At 35.4% G+C, this 18,347-nt stretch overlaps 1 long non-coding RNA gene across 2 annotated transcripts; it reads right to left on the reverse strand.

Annotated features, from left to right (window-relative positions):
• Positions 1-785: 785 nt before the first annotated feature.
• Positions 786-3,421, reverse strand: LOC141343349 (uncharacterized). 2 transcript variants are annotated; one of them, XR_012356729.1, is made up of 5 exons: positions 3,051-3,421; positions 2,889-2,967; positions 2,665-2,745; positions 1,770-1,858; positions 786-990 (listed from the first exon to the last, which is right to left on the reverse strand). It is a non-coding gene; the product is annotated as an uncharacterized lncRNA (long non-coding RNA). The 2 variants fall into 2 exon arrangements; XR_012356728.1 differs by having other exon boundaries at positions 2,889-3,421.
• Positions 3,422-18,347: the final 14,926 nt, after the last annotated feature.

The following is an 18,347-nucleotide window of genomic DNA, read 5'->3' on the forward strand; positions in this document are numbered from 1 at the left end:
ATGGGAAAATGACAACTCGATTTATTGAGTTGAACGAATGTGGTCTCTTCATTGAATTAACTTAAATGTTTAAGTACAGATAACTTAAAAGGGCTAACAGACTAAACTTCCTAAATTTTCAGCTTATATATAAATATATATATATTCTACTTGTATTAAATAATTTATAAATCATTAAAACAAGGTTTTTTTTCCACATCAACCACTTTATTAGGCTTATACTGCATTTACATTACTTATAACAGTAAGCTCACATTTATAAAATTCATGAACAAAATCATGAGCTCCTTTTTTAACAGTAAACTCATATTTTTGTCTGTAAGCCCACACTGTCATATTTTTAAAAGACATATGTACAACAAAATAGCTAATTTTTAATTTTAACAGTAAGCTCACATTTCCAGAAAGACATGAACAACAGCATCATGAGCTTACATTTTTTAAAGTACATTCACATTTTATAACAGTAAACTCCTATTTTTGACTGTAAACTCACATTTAATATCACATTTTTAAACAAAACAGCTCATTTTTAATAGTAAGCTTACATTTTTAAAAGACATGAACAACAACATAAGCATTTTTTTTTAACAGTTAACTGTTTTAAATGTAAACCTATTATTTATTTATTTTTTCACATTTTTACAAGACAAATTTGAGATATACCAGTTCCTTGGAGTGTGTGTTATACAAAAAAAAAAAAAAAGAAGGTGTTTCTTCTCTGTTGGTGAAAGTCTTACTGACTGTTAACATAAACATGTTTTTAATTTCCAATGTAAAGGTCATTTTCATTTTTTTCTCCTCCTGACAAGAAAAGCACAAAACCTGTAACATAAATTTGTCCAAACAGAAGGCACATTGATTCAGGAAGGTCACTTAGATTGTCCATCACCACTTTTCCAAGAGTTGAGAGGCTGAAGAGTAGTCCCATCTTCAACTATTACAATCCCCACTGACAACAGCAAGATTTGAGCTGTGATCATCAGACATCTATTAAAGATGAAAAAACATTATCAAATTAAAGTTAATTCACATGCATGCAAGCTCATGTAGATTTCAAACAGTGCAACTTAATCTTAAGGAACAGTTCACCCAAAAATGCAAATTCTGTCATTGCTCACTCTCATGTCATTCCACACCCCTAACACCTTTGTTCTTCTTCCAAACAAAAATTAAGATTTTTTTTAAGGAAACCCAAGAGATTTCTGTTTCTCCAGAGATCCAATGTAACATTTTCAAGGTCTAGAAAAAAAATCCATGAGACTTCAGTGGTTTAAACTCAATTTTATGAAGCAGCGCGAGTGTTTAGTGCAAAAACATGTAATTTACCACTTACAAAATAAAATTATTCAAGGCCTGTTCAGATTTCAGATCTTGCGTGAACACAAAACACATGCACTGTGATGCTCTCGTGAACATGCATTGGGGATCTGTATTTTTAATAGTTTTTATAGTTTGTTTCATGCAAACCTAAGCATGTGCGTTGTTTAATAAAATTGAGGTTAAATCACTGGAACCACATGTCTTTCTTACCTTTTCTTGTCCCTCTATGGAGAAATGGAAAACTCTTGAAAATTATTTTAAAAATCTTCATTTGTGTTCCAAAGAGGAACGGAAGTCTTACGAATATGGAATGACACGAGGGTAACTACTGACAAAATTCTAATTTTTGAGTGAAATAACACTTTAGATTCAAATTTATATAATGAGTGTGAGTGATCTAATGTGTGCTTGTCTTTTTGACATTATTTTCTACATGGAATACTTACCAAACATGTCGAAGAAATCCCCAAACATCTCCAAACACAAGAGGTGGTCCTTGGAGCACAAGAGTTCGGTCCTCAGTCGGCTCTGACAACTTATGTGTGAAAACAAAAAAACAATTATATTAAATCTAACCACTGGCTATTACTACTTTTTTTTATGAAATTCATAACAGCATTTAAATCAGGGGTGTCAATTCTTGGAGGGACAGAGCCCTGCAGAGTTTAGATGAAATCCTAATTAAACACACCTGATCCAACTACGTTAAGTTAACGTTGTTACAACATTTTTGCACGTCTTTCCCGACAGTAAAAAGTCAACAAATCGCTCACAGGGACATGTAAAACAGTCACAGCTCTGCTAATGGTAACTTGATTAAAAACAAAATGCAGATAGGATTGAATACATTTTATAAAATCTATTAAAAACGAATAATTAATATTATGCACCAAGAACACATTACATGAACAGAATTATTAATTAAAAACATAGGCCTATCTCTGTAAATGTGTCACAATTTCGTTAATTTTTAGCTTCGCATTGTTCTCCTCATGAAACCTTTAGTAAACCTGCATTAATAGCCACACGGATGCAATATACTGTTACAAACGTATTTTCATTCTCAACTGTTTATGACCATTTAAGACATAACTGACAAGGGTTTACGTGAATAATCACCAAGCGAGCGCCTCATTTTGAAATATTTTTGCGTGCATTTGACCGTTTATGCGCGCACCTTGAGGTAAAAGCGAACTAACGGTACATGTCCGTGTTCTGTTCCCTCATAAGCGCATACACAACAGCGCAAGTTCTCATTCTCGCTTTTAAAAACACAACATCAAAGAAACATTAATAAATTAAGCAAGTCACAACGTACAGGCGTGTTAAACATTAACTTACCAGCGTAATCCATGGGCCTTCGTCACGACCGACTCCATCCCTGTCCCTGCCTGCTTCACGACCGCCTGCCTGCAAGTGCCGCTGGGGGAGGGAAAAAAGTTAAGCGGGAAATTCAAATGTTCTTATAGAAATTTAGAAACTCCGGCATATTTATAAGTACAAAATACTCCAAAAATAAAACGGAACCAAGCAAAATTTACACTTATATTTTACCATTAACCTACCTGTGTAACTTCACTCTAATGAATCTTTCACGACGGCTTTCTTCCCGCCTGCTTTACCGCCAGCTTACTTGTGCTGCTACTGGAGCAAAACAAAAAATAGCATTGGAATAACGTGTAAATCAATTTAAAAAAATGTATATGAGCGTTTAAATCTCTACTTACTGATTTAACTTTTGTCTTTCTTGTGTCAGATGGTTTCTGCTAGTGCGTCTGTCCTGCTGGTTCTTCAGCAAAATTCAGCATGACGAGAAAAAATACCGCCTTGTGTCATATAACTTATATCGACCAATCAGCGCGGTTGTCAAAGCAGAATTTCAAGTGCGACCAATCATTTTAAATAGACATTGTGAATCTTTCAAATTAATTAAAATGTTGAGTTCAGATAACTTAAAATATCAATTAAAAAGTTTTTTGCTGCCAAATGAGTAAGTTAACCACACCTGTTTAAGTTTTGATGCCAAAACTTGGTATTTTAAGTAATGTCAAGTTATATTAACTTAATCTCTTTATTAATGACAACAGTGGGGTTTACAGTGTGGATGACAAACGGAAATATGTGATACGTAATGGCTCTGCCTTTGGTTGTTTTTTTTTTTCTAAAATGAGCATCAGGGAAAAAAATTGAGACATTTGCATGAATTCTGAATGCTAAAGAGAGCCCTTTGGGTGGTCTGATTACTTGTAGTGCATAATCAAATTACTTTGTTTTTCTTTGTTCACTACAATTTTTTTAGCATCCAGCTTGTTTAAAAGTCTAAATGTGCCTTGTTATCAAACCCCAGATAGGTTTTAGCGTGTTTGCTTAAAGTCATCAAGCTTTTCTGTGTGTGGCTCTGTGCTAGGAAATAATGCCTTTAGTGAAGACTAGCGTGAAGAACGACACCCGGAGAGACTGAGAAAATACTGAAATTCAGTGTAATGACTCACAGTACTATTATTTCCACAAAGAAGTGCCTGTAATCTGGGGTAAATAAAGAATGCAGAGGTTCAGCATGGGGGGTAGGGGATTTCGGCAACATCCCTGCGGCCCGCTGTCACTTTTATCTGCAGCGTGCAGGAATTTTGCCATTTGCAGACATGCCCCTCCTGGAGAAGTTCCATTACCTTCATCTACCTACCTCTTTTTTGGATTAACTTTTAGAATAGTCATGTTATGTAGATGAGCTAGTTCAAAGACTATGATTGCTTGTTTTGGGGGATTCCAGGAGTGCTATTTTGCTAACATCATAATAATAAAAAAAAAAAATATATATATCTGGCAGCTTCTTATTTAGGACAAATTCACTGAAGGATGCCTCACTTTTATGCATAGTGTTTCAACACGCACACATCTGAATCTTATTCACGAACCACCATAATGTGTGCACTTGGTTTAACTCATTGTCACTTTTTATGCATAAATGCCTGTTTTTGTATATTGGGTTAATTACAGATTGTTTCATTCATAGATTCACAAAACTTTTTTCAAGTCACCTTTTTTAAATAGCGCTTTATACAATACACATTTTTTTCAAAGCAGCTTCACAGTGTTAAACAGGAAAGTAGCAGAATCAATGATGCGAACTTCCAAACTTCACAAATGAGACAAATTTAAATTCTGCTGGAAAGCAGCTCTAAAAAGACAAGTGTCATTATTCAGCTTCAGCTGTTTGTTCATTTCAGTTTGTAGAACTGTAGAAAGTTCATTCAGTATGAAACATTCAATTCAGCAATAAGCAGCTCTGCTGAAGGATGTATTGTCATTATTCAGCTTGAGTCAGTTCAATGTTGTGTCAATTCAGTGTTGATGTAGCAAAATTAATCAATTATGTACAACTTCCAGTTAGCTATAAATAGGGTTGCAAAAGGGTGAAAAAATTCCAGTACATTTCTTGAAAACTTCTGAAAAGTTTTAAAAACAAAAATCCTGAAAAGTTTCTAAAAAATTTGTGGAATGTTTTTCGAAATTTACTGGAAATTTTTGGCCCCTTTGCAACCCTAGCTATAAAGCACTCTCGATATTCATCTCATTTAATTTTTTTGTTCTCATCCGATAGTGCTACTGCATTTAAATCAGCATTTAATTTTACTGAATATTAAAATCATAGTTCACCCAAAAATGAAATTTATGTCATTATTTTACTCACCCTCATGTCGTTCCAAATCTGTAAGACCTTTGTTCATCTTCAGAACACAAATTAAGATATTTTCGATGAAATCTTAGAGCTTTCTGACCCTGCATAGACAGCAAAGCAACTGACACGTTCAAGACCCAGAAAGGTAGTAAGGACATTATTAAAATAGTTCTATGAGAATTAAGGATGTTCATTTTGGTTATTTTTCCAACAGCCGACGCTCCTTATCCGATTATTAACCGTTAACTGACAAGATTATTTTACATTTACAAGGTCACATCAGACATCACGCACCTGCAGCGCATCTGTAAGCGAAAAAAACATAATAAAGCTAGTCTATATATATATATAATGAATGAATAGGCCTATACGATAAATATGTTTACTTAATTAACAAAACAAAGAAAAAACTGTGCAACAAGTAAATTTGTGTGCTGCGCGAAAGGAAACCAAGACGGCTAAAAAAAAGCGGCATCCTATTTTTCTTTTTTTCACAAAAGCACAAAGTTTTGTTTTTATTGTTGAATGTACACAAATAAAAGAAAACAGTTTACAGTTTTGATTATCTGAATGACAAGGAGTAGTTGTTTCCACTGTTAGAAGGAAAAAAGTGATTTGCGCCAGCACTACACGCGCATTGCTAACTTGACAATGCAGCCTTTTCATTATCATAATAAAATACAGTCAGTCAAACATATGGAAAAAACACACTGCTCAGTTTAAATAATCTATGCCGTTAAATAATCTAATACCGTACTGCAATGATGTTATGCTAAACAATTTGCTTCATGTAGATATTGGAAGGTGAGTGAAGTACAAAACCAGGTTTAGTAAATAATATTTTGGTATTCAAATACATCTCGAATACGGAAACATTTGGATTTATATCACATGAGACACCCAATGTTGGTTTTAGTTTCACTTTAGCCTAAATTCATTTGTTTTGGCTTGTTGTTTATATAACCTATAGCTTCTTGTATTTTTCATTCTTGTTGTGAGGGGAACTAAAATAGCCTAGACTAGCTATGTTTATAGTGTTTGTAAACATTTTGTGTCGACATTAGGCCTATTTTTGAATGTAACAATAAAATGCGACTTACAGTGCCCTCCACTAATATTGGCACCCTTGGTAAATATGAACAAAGGTGGATGTAAAAAAATAAATCTGCATAATTTATCGTTTTGATCTTTCATTCAAAAAATTCACAAAATTCTAACCTGTCATTAAAGTAAAACAATAGAACATGGGAGGGAAATCTCATTATGAAATAAATGTTTTTCTCTAGTTCACGTTGGCCACTATTATTGGCACCCAATTATTGCAACGTCCTTTTCCCAAGATAACAGTTCTACCAGAGAGACTCTGAGGCGATAGAAATTTGAACAAATTTATTTGAATGAATGAATAAGACAGAAGGGTTAAATGGTTTCTTTTGGCGTGGGCTCCATCCTTAATCTGTGACTGAGGTAGACTGCATTTCCTGCCTGAAGATGAAGGCAGGGGAGAGCCTTCCCCCACGTGGTATGGATGGTAGCCAACCTGGTGGTGGTGGGGAGGATGGAGGGGAACTTCGGGTACGACACCTAGGGGCAGCAGGATGGAAGAGTAAGTTTTGGTCTTTTCTTCAAGGCGTCAAGCTGCTATTGGTTGTCGAGATAATCATGAATTAGAGTCATCCTGGTAGAACTTTACGCTAAAGCTTTCATTTCTGAGTTTTCTCCAACAATGTCTAATGAGTTTGGAGAACACCTGACATTTATTCATACAGAATCTGTCTAGATTCTCCAGAATCTCTTTATTCCCAGCTTCATGTTAGTGCTTCTTCTTTTCTGTTTCTATACAGGGTTCAGGTCAGGGAACTAGGACGGCCATGGTAGAAGCTTCATTCTGTGCTCAGTGACACAATTTTGTGTTGATTTTTTTTTTTTTTTTGGATCATCATCCTGCAGAAAAACAGGCCCACAACATTAAAGACCCAGCAGTATTTTTAACTGTGGACATGGGGTACATTTGTATCCCTGTCTGCACCAAAACCATATGGAGGGTTAGCTGCCAAAAAGCTAATTTTTAGTTTCATCTGACCATAGAAGCCAGTCCCGTTTAAAGTTCCAATCACGTCTGACAAGTGAATATGCTGGAGCTTGTTTTTGGAGCCAGGAGGATTTTTCTTGAAACCCTCTAGAACAACATGTGATGATGTCAGGGCTGTTTGATCATTTTATTTTAGGCGTTCTGACCCCAAGACTCAACAATTCTCTGCAATTCTTCAGCTGTGATCCTTGGAGAGTCTTTGGCCACTCAAACTCTCCTCCTTATTGTGCATTAGGATGATATAGACACACATCCTCTTTTAGGCAGATTTGTAACATCTTTAGGTGATTGGAACTTCTTACTGTAATTATTGCCCTGATGGTCGGAATGGGGATTTTCAGTGCTTTAGCTCTTTTTTTTACAGCCACCTTCTATTTTGTGAAGCTCAAACTTGTTCTGCGCATCAGAACTATATTCTTTGGTTTTACTCCTTGTGATGGATGATTAAAGGAATTTGGCCTTTGTGTTCCTCATATTTATAATCCTGTGGAACAAGTCATGACTGGACAATTTTATACTCCTAGCCACCCTGGTGTGCTAAAACAATTATAATATTAATGGGAATATACTTCAGAGATATTTTACTTAGACAAATTTCTAGGGGTGCCAATAATTGTGGCCAACATGAACTAGAAAAAAACATTTATTTCATAAAGAGATTTCCCCCTCAGTTTCCATCGTTTTACTTCAATGAAAGGTTAAATTTTTGAAACTTTTCGAATGAAAGATCTAAAGGATAAACAATGCAGATTTATTTTCAGTCACCTTTGCTCTTATTTACCAAGGGTGCCGATATTAGTGGAGGGCACTGTATGTGCGATTTATGTTTTGTTTTGTTTTTTCTTTCTCAAAATGCAATTTTATTTTATTTTAATCATGCAGCAAATGTTGTTTTAGGTGTGTGGATCACAACGATTGTGTGATGAGGTTGACTGAAAAATGAGAAATGGCCCGTGCAAATTACGTTCAGCACAATTTTTGGGTTGTTACTGGATTTGCATGCTCCCTTAAGCAGGCAAAATTCATTAAAGCATTTTAGTAAACAAACTATATTAAATTATAACTTTAACTGTGCTTGTATAGTATGTATTATCATATATTTGTAAATGGGAGATGATGTAATCGTTGCTGCCCCCCACCCCCTGTAGAGAACAATTTGATTTTAAGTACAAATGGGAACTAGCAGATGCTTAGACTCTTACAAGCAGCCATTATCTCCTCTTTACCGTTCACCAGCTCATTGAAAACCAATGAATTCTTTGCCCTCACACACACACCCCCACACACACAGATGCCATTCTCCCATACCTCCTCCTCTCTCCCGTCTTTGCTGCGAAGGCACCAGAGGCTGGTTCTCTGAGGAGTGCTTAAAATCCTGAGAGATGGAAAGAGGACTGCGCGTGCATTGAGCTCTCAGCCCATTCAATCTTTGGGTTATAATGGCTTTCACAAACATCAGAAATCCTCTCATCTCTAATCATCAAGCCCTATTCAAATACCTGCCAGACTGTGGAACGCCTCTCCGTAAAATACCACGGCTTTCATTGTCTCCCTCTCATTCACTTATGACACTTCATGCCCCTCACACACATCATCTACCCCAAAATAATCAATAAAACCGAGCGCTCGCTCGCTCTCTTCTTTTCACGTCGCTCCTCCATATACAAATAACTAGAATTCTTCTTATCTGTCAGCTTCATCCATCCATTCATGTTCAGTGCTAGCTAATTCAGTGGATTTTTTGGCAATAAAAGGTTTAATTCAGATCAGGCCTGTTTAGTTTATTATTATAGTAATGTTGAGTTTACAAAATTGAACTTTACTTGCCCAAAAACAAATAAACAAGTACACAAGTAAACAAGCAAATGAAATTTTAATTAAAATAATCACATACTATTAATAATAATAATGCTAGACCTTTATGCGTTGGTGCCCAGGGGGGGGTCTAGCATTATTGTGATTTAATTATTATATTTTCTCTGTGATTAATCACTCAGTAATTATGTCTGACATTTTAAAAGCTCTTTTTTTATTGACAAAAAAAGTCAATTCAGGCCAGAACTGTTCTGTTTATACCAACAACAATACTATAAAGCTATACTACTGTTCATTTAAAATAAAAACAAGTCTATAATTATATAATGCAAAGGATTGGCAATGTGTATTTTTGTTTTGCAATCAAAGCTAGATGTGTGTAGCTTATGTTATATACCTTTTTAAATGAGTGTCAAACATTCTGTGCACCTGCATTTGCCTACTCTAGAAACAACGATGTCAGTGAGTGTACTGTGAAGACGGGGGCAAGTGAGAGTACCATCCAGCCCACTGATGATGCCGTCACAGAAAGAAAGGGCTTGTGAGATAAACAACTTCATCTCACATTGACGTCTTTGGCTTTGTGTCTGAGAATGATCTGCAGGAGTTGGGAATGGGAATTGAATAGGCACAGTTTTATTATTAAATTGTTTTTTCACTGTTTACCTTTTAATACAGCTTCCAACCTTCTTAGAAAAGATTCAAGCTTTTCACACATCTCTCTAAAACTGTCCACAGAGGTTTGATAATTATCAGGTGAGGTGATTTAGCTAGGGCCCTATGAAATCTGTTTTATTTATTTTTTTCCAAATTCTGTGGTATTTTTTCCAGTTTAGATTTTTCTGGACTCTGTTTTAAAGGTTAAATTAAATACCTAGGTAGTAGCTGGTAGTATTCACTTGGGCATTTCGCAGCCCGCTTTCAGGGTTCCTCTGAAACCCTCCGCCTTCCCCAGCTCCACCTGTATAGATGTGCTATGGGTTATTTTATGCTATTTGTGCAGCAGCAGTATGTCTTAAATACTCACAGCTATGTATCACCATATGCTTTGGCATTTTCAAGTTCTGTACTTGCTTGCAGCAGTAATAATCTACAACCACAGCAGTAATCAACAGCAGCAGCGTAGAAGATCTATTCCGCCAAGACCAAATACTTTAACATTGTCATTTCCATTACCATGCTAAACTTTTCAGAGAGTTGTCATGACAGAAATTATATAAATTGTATTAATCATGTTTAATTAATTGAAATCATGAAACTTACACAGTGTAACAGTTATTTGTTAAAAGTTTAGCCAAATTTAGATTTTTAGGGCCCTATGAAATAAGTTTTTTTGTTTGTTTGCTTTTCTCAAATTGAGTTTTAATTTTAACCAAACCCTGTTTTATTTATTTATTTATTTATTTATTTATTTATTTATTTATTTTTAATTTTCTGGATTTCATTTCAATGGTTTAATCACATTTTAGCAATCAAAAACATCTCTAATTTATTGATTTTTTTAAAACATAATTTATTATTATCATTATTATCATTATTTGTTTATTTATTTAAACATTATTTTGTTCAATAACATTTTTTTCTCTCTCTCTGGAAAATAAATGAAGGCAGAAAACATTTTTTTTAATTAAATGAAAATGAACCTATTTTTGGCAAACAAAATAATATTAAATATTAAAACCTCAATAAAATGTGATTTATTTTTGTTTTAATGATAATTTAGTTTGTTGTTCAGTTGTACTATTATTACATTTTTTTCCACAATTTCTTCAAGTTTGACCAAACTTTTATTTTGATGGGTTGCTGTAAAGACCTTTAAGTTTCTGTTTGTATAGCCTATGATATGCAAAAAGTTTTTCTCAAATGACATGTTAAGATACTAATGAAGTCAGACAATTCTAGAGAATGTTTGTGTGTTCATATACTCATATTTTGAGGTGACAGAGGCCGAAAACAATGCGAGCGTCACACGCTTTAGTATGTGTGTAGTAAATGAAACAATTTATTCACACAAAGATACGCAGATTCATATTTAAATAGTCTTTTGCAGCTTAATATTCACAGACAGTAGTCCATATTGTGTTTGATTTAAGTGTACTGACCTACTTTTGATTTACTCATCCAAAAATGGCCAAATTCCTTAACTTTCCACATTATACAGTAAACTTACATTTTTTTGGACACGATTTTTTATTTTATTTTGTGTTTTGCCATTGGTGTCTGTGATTTAATCTTTTAATTGCAGCTTTCATGGAAGCTTTAAGTTTTCTGTGTTAGTTTTTGGGGAAACGGTCTTCAAGGTGGATATAGAGCAGGGCTCCTCAAATCTTACCCTGGAGGGCCAATGCGCTGTAGAGTTTAGCTCCAACCCTAATCAAACTCACCTACCTGTGATTCTCTAATGATCCTGAAGACCTTGATTAGCATGCTCAGGTGTGTTTGATTAGGGTTAGAACTAAACTCTGCAGGAAAATGGATCTCGTGGGCCAGATTTGAGGATCCCTGATATAGAGGATCGCTGTCACTTTTGCTGTGGTAGTTCTTTGGGTTACAACACTGATATATAAAAGAATATAGAGAACAAATGATGAATTATTTGTCTCTTCACTGTATTCTGGCAAACTATGTTAACCTCTATAATATTGAGTGTTCATATGATTTTTTCCAACCCCTTTATATCTACTGTTAAACATATTTCCATTGTTTTTTGATAAACTGTTTTAACTCCTTCAAGAATTTATACACTTAAAGCAAGGTGGTTCTGTTACTCCAAAATTTTGTGTGAAAGACTAAGTGTTACAAAATGCTGTTATAACAAGTAAACTATTTTCAAAACCCACAACATGAGCGATTCAAAACTCTCCAAATTTGGTTTGTGCACACAAACACAAGAGCCCTTGTACACATTGCCAAAAGCTTGAAGCGGCCTTTCTACTAGATAAGAGCCTCTCTATTCAACATGTCCCTCAACCGTCTCGTTTTGATCATAATTTAGAGAAAAAAACAACAACTCTAGTGGACAGATTATTTATGAGTTTTTATTTTAAGTTTATTATGCATCAGCTGTATATTTATAATCTCTTTTAAATCTATTTATACGTACAGAAAATATACGGATGTTTAGACTGTACACGTCTGATCTTTCTTTTGATGTCACTAAAAATGGTGTTTGTTTACATCCCTTGATCTCATGAGCGTGTGCCACCAACATGGAACAGGCTGGCACAAAAGTGATGATAAACAGGCATTATAAACCCACTCTTTTTCTTCTAAGTAGGTTCTGTTCAGTGTAAAGGCTGATAGGCTTTTGTCCAACTATACACTGTAGAGCACAGCCGAGATAATCTACTCATGAAAAGAGCCCCTCTTCCACTGGATTTTCCACTGCAGGGCCTGTATTCCTGTAAACTGCTTCATATTTCTTTTATTTACTTTATGAAGTATATAAGTATGTGTATGTATGCATTTACTTATTTATTGTTTTATTTAGTTAGTTGTATGTTATTTATTAATTCAATTCATTGATTTAGCCAATTCGTCACCTTGGAATTATAAGGTTCTATCTGCGTTCCGAGTGGTTTTGAGATATTGAGCTTCAAAGTTTTTGCATTCTATATAGCAAAAATGATATGGGGAACAAGCCTCTTTCCTACATGAGAATGACAGAGACCCTAAATGTATTCTAAATGTACAATATCAAAATCCTCTCAAAATTTTAAATGGGGATTTTGGGAACAGGTCAAATGCAGATAGAACCTTCTAATTCTAAAAAAGAAAAGTCGTTTTCTGCTTGGAATTATAAGGTTGTGTTAATGTTAATTTTATAATTATAGTGGGTAATTAAAGACATTATTGCAGAAACAGTTAAAAAAATCAGCTACTCTAATCCATCTGACTAGGACTTTATTCCACAAAAAGCCATATTCAACCATATTCGCAAAACTATCGTTTTCAACATCTTTAATAACAACAGTTTGATCGCTATTGACCACATTCAACATCAAACGACAGTGACACTTATATTTCATTATGTACTTTACATTATGCAATTGCTCTGCAGTAAAGCCATTCAAGCCAGTTGCAGATAATATTATTTGTTTTATGCCGGTAATGTATATAATGCCGGTAGCGGCAATTATGAGTAAAAAAAAATCACGCCATCATTATGTTTTAAACACTGCCACTTTGAGGAATAAATGTGAATTGCACTCATTGATTCTACAGACGTGTAATTGTTGTTTTACGTTTAATCTTTCCTGCTGTTATGGAGCAGTCCGGCGACATGACAAAGAAAGTTGATCCTGATTGGTCCTCTTGTTTGCATTCGAAGTGCTGATTGGCTCACAGATAGAACCTTATAGAACCAAGTTATAGTTCGACTTTGTAGATAGAACCTTTTTCTTTTCTAAATAAAAAGTCCTAAAATGTACACAACTTTAAAAAAAAAAAACATCACATAATGTAAATAAGTTGTCACAGAATAAGAATATGTGAATAACTCAATTTTGACAAAAATGATAGAACCTTATAATTCTAAGGCGACGAATTTTTTCCAGTATTAATTTAATTTAGATTTTTTTTTTGTCTTGTTAGCAAACCTGTGAGAGGTTTGGCTTAAGATTGGCTTTGTGGCCCAGGGTCACAAATATCTTTTAAGTAGCACAAGTATAATTGTAGCAATAGCCAAAAATACATCGTATGGGTCAATTTTATGATTTTATGGGTAATGATCAATTTTGTTGTATCTCGGTCCAGTATTGTCTTATCATAACAAACCAAACATCAATGGAAAACTTAATTATTCAGCTTTCAGATGATGTATAAATCTCAATTTTGGAAAATTGACCCTTAAGACTAGTTTTGTGGTCCATGGTCACATTATGTAAGGACAAATCGTAATGCTGTAGCATACAGTATGTTTGCATTATAATGAATTATGTTCACAAAACTTTCCATTTTAGCACGGCTGCGGAACAAAGCAAAATCCATCTAGAAATTGTTTACTGACACTTGTGGAAGAGCTTGTTTGGCCTGGACAAAGGCCTGATTTTACGGAACACCTCATCCTGTGAGCCAAACCCCATCATGTGAGCATGACCTCCCTGACCCCACTTATGACTGAATGGGAGCAAATCTCAGCGTCCATGTTCCAACATCCAGTGAAGAGGAATCTGTTATAAGTAATAAAGGTTTGATGCTGTTTGGCCAGGTTTATGCTTAAAAAAAGCAAATCAAACTTGCATCAGTATGACCGCAGGTTTTTAGAGGTGGACAAACATTTGACATTGAGTTATGTGTAAGTGGCAGACACTTTATCCAGGGCATCTTACATTGCTTTCAGGGATCAGTTAATGCATTCCCAGGAATTCAAACCCATGACCTTGGGATTGCTAGCATCTTACTCTACTGTTGAAGCTATAGGGTTGCTATTCATTGTGTAGTACATCTATAGGCATGACTTTTATGTATGTTTGATTCTGCTTGCAACAAAGTTTCAACCTCAAATTTATTTTTGCTTTCTTTGTGCACAAAGTGGTTTCATAGCTTCATAGCATTACGGTTGAACCACTGATGTCACATGGACTGTTTTAATGATGTTCTTACTACCTTTCTAAACTACATCTACATAAACTTCTGAACTACATCTTTTCTATACATATTTTTCATGTGCTCTGTGTAGCATCTGTGAAGGCAGATTCTATGTGAACGACCCTTATACTGAATAGCATGCATCTCTGCTTTGATATCTAATTTAGATATTTATTTGGCCTGCAAACATAACCGTGAAACTAGCTTCGCACAAATAAACGCAAGCAGATGGAAGCAGCAGTCTCAGTCAGTGACACTTTTACATATTGTGCATTACAGCAGCTGGCTCATTACGTTCAGTTCACCTCTGTGTCTGGGTCACAGTGTAGTCTACATTTTGCTCAATTAAGTGCAAAAGAACCTGCTATATATATAGATAGATAGATAGATAGATAGATCTAACTTATGGCTTTAATGATTTAAAAACTTGCATGTTGTATTTGCATGTTTGATTTTAAGATGAAGTTGGCAATCATTTGACAATCTAAAGATGTATTGATCAAGTGCAAGTGTTTATTTTTTGTCAATTGAAACTTATGAAGGTCGTGTTGCCATTATGCTAAGAACTACTGTATTCAGTATGAAGAAAATGACAGCCTTTGGTGCTATTTTCCTCTAATAACACAATAACATAGCGTTTGGCAACAAAAGAGGCAGTCAGTGACTGCCAGTGTGTGATAAAGACCTGTTTATTGAATGCTCAGCTCTTTTGGTACTTTTATACAAGTTTAATACAGGTTTCAGCAAAACACAGGCAAAACCTAATCTGTCAAATAGCTACCGGCTGTACAATTCAGTCCGTGATTATTCTGTGACTGAGAATTCATTCTAGAGTTCATAAATGTCTCACATTTTGCGTGACTTTCTTGTTTTTTGAAGAAAGGAGTTTTAGTGAGTCGGAAAAATAGGTGGAAGCAACCGTCTGTAACTGATAGCTGAGCTGTGCGGCGAAACTTTCATTGTCTTTAATATTTTATCTGTGCGGGTATGTTTAGTTTATAAAACCTCCACCTCTTTTCAATCTATAAATCAGCATCAGCTTCAGGGAAATGACCTTTAAAGCAAAGCCCTGAAACTGAAGCTGAGAAAAGGAAGATTTATTTCCTGTCCTCTTTCCTGGAGCACAATAATAAACATATTAGGTACATCACACTACTCATCTTATCTCAAAAGATCTGGCGGTACCTGTGTCAAATGCGTGTCAGCATTTTAACCAAATTAGTATTAACTAAATTCTAATTCCCATGCTAATCTTTATTTTTAATCCTGCTGACCGATGTTATCGAGTGGTCTTGTGCAAATGGAGTTAATGGGATCATGATAGCGCCACGATTTTCCGTAATGGGTCAATGGGTTCGGATTGATGTCACCGTGATTTTGTTTGTGATGCAATCTAATGTAATGGTGTGAAAGCCAATGCGGGAGCTGATACAGAGAAGTTAATTCCTACGAGGTTTTTTTTTTTTTTTTTTTTGGCCCATTGCTAATGCTGTATGCACTGACATTTCATTATTCATTGCTGGCCTTTGTCTCGATGCAAACAGCCAGAGTTCTGCAGTGACAACTAGATGCATTCTAATCTTACTGCCACCTAAAATAGCCTCTGCGAATCTCAGCTCGACATTTGAGTGAAAGCACAAAGTTCTGCCTGTTAATTTGCCCTATACCTGTAATGTTCGCACCTCAATTAGAGCGGTCTAACCAGCAGCGCTGTTAGCAAAATCGCTTGACATCAACAGATAAATGTGGACAGTATGCAGTCAGAATGGCCACAGATGAAAGTTTATTTGAGTCCGGTGGGTCTCGCTCTCACTATCTCTCTCGCACACATTCACAAACACACTTTCAGAGTATAATGACTGGTTTTCATGCACAAGAATGGGCAGCCAGCTGTCTGAGTGTGATACTTGTAATGAAAGCTTCTTGCAGGAGCACATGCCCTTGGTAATATTCCTTCCATTGTAAACACCACACAGTCTATGCAAATGAGAGAAGTAACACCCAAATGACTGCTATTTCCTTAAGGAAACGTATGCTAAAAGATCTTTTAACCAAACGCAAACTCTGGAATAACAGTATGCCGAACTGCCAATAGTTTCGCATTTTGCATGTTAATACTTTTTAATCGTTTTACTTCATGCTTTCGCTTCAGTCACACTGTCTGAGCCTGATATTTATGTTCATAGTGTTTCTGCACACTTTTGGAAACAGAATATTTTATGTGTGTAATTCTGAGGATTTTCTAAAGGGAGCAACTGGGTGGTTGTTGTGCATTGACAATCCCTGGATAGAAAAATTGTAAAATGCTCCATTTGGCTCACTTGATAAAGTGTCCATGATTTCATCACAATAGCATTTACAGTCGTTGCAAATATGGGATTGAATTGTGACGGCACATAAAATGCATTTGCCACTGAATGATTTGATGGAATGGAGGAAGCAGGGATGGATAGTCAATATTTATGAATTGTTAGCCAATATTAAAAGCATCCATGCTGGAAACTATTTAATGTGTCTGATTCTAAGTAGTTAATCTGTCTGTCTGGTACTAAGTTGTCAGAGTGAGAATTTAGTTGCGAGTGCACTGTAAAAAAAAAAACTGGATTAAAAAAAAAAAAAACATTTCTGGGTTATTTGGCAACCCAGTGCTGGGTAAATATTGGACAGAACACATGCTGGGTTATTTTGACCAGCTTGTTGGGCTTTACACATTAACCCATTTGCTGGGTTGTTTTTCGACATAGTGCTGGGTTGAAGGGTTATTGAAGGGTTTTTCATTAATGAAGGTTTTAAATAATAAAAATGCGTTCTAAAATATGTTTATATATATATATATATATATATATATACACACACAGGACAAGAACAGTTGATAGACAGTTTATTTATTCAATGTCAAGTCAGTCCTTTACAATTATAACATGTTCAAAAACATCCAGTAAAGTTTTTTAGGTAGTTGTAGGATCTGACAAGCAGCAAGAGCAGCCAATGGAATGTTTGTCTGTTGTATGTTACTGTATATTCATGTTTGAAAAGTTACATCAAAAACTGCTTTACCTCGTGCCAACTTGTCTTAAGTTTCAACCCATCAAATGCATAGCGCGATCACAGCTGCAACAATGGCACACTATCAGTAGCACACCTGTTGTAGTCAGTGGAGTGCACCGTAACTTTGTTACATTTAACAGTGAAGTTGCGTCGTGTTTCAGCCCTGGTTGCGCATTTGTTTGGCAGGTGGTGAAACTTCCATGGTGGCATTGGTGTGTTGTTTGCTTTGAGTGTAGATCTGGTGAATGTGAGCTTGGACATATATTTAAAGGAACCATATGTAAGAAATTTATTTCAGTTAATCATAAAATGGCCCTGACATGTCACTAGACATTAAGAAATCATGTTCATTTCAAATACTTATATCACTGACAACAGTGGTCTGGCCAGGATATTGTCATTTAAAAGTGAAAGTTGCAGCCCATGACTGATGTTATTGTTGTAAATTTGTGTTTTGGTCTGAGGCTCCACCCTACAGCTATCTACTAATCACGAAGTCAGTAGAGTTTTGTCATCCGGGTTGTCAGCTCTGTTACAGCTGCAGCTACGAACGTGTCGGATAAAACATGTATAACGTTACAAAACCTAAAAGACCTCGTTTTGAATCCGAAATACGTCGTGACAAAAGTCCGAAATAAAACAAGGATTTGTATAGGAGATGCCTTTGAAAGATGGAGATGGCTGAAAACGGAGAAGAATTTGAAGACAGACGTCAACGTTGCTAATTTTCTCCTGGACAGGTAAGATTCATCTATGTTTGGCTAACTTTGCTACTGTACACAGTGGATTTTCCACGGTCGG

Source organism: Garra rufa, chromosome 9 (assembly GCF_049309525.1).
Source record: "Garra rufa chromosome 9, GarRuf1.0, whole genome shotgun sequence".
Taxonomy (NCBI): Eukaryota; Metazoa; Chordata; class Actinopteri; order Cypriniformes; family Cyprinidae; genus Garra; species Garra rufa.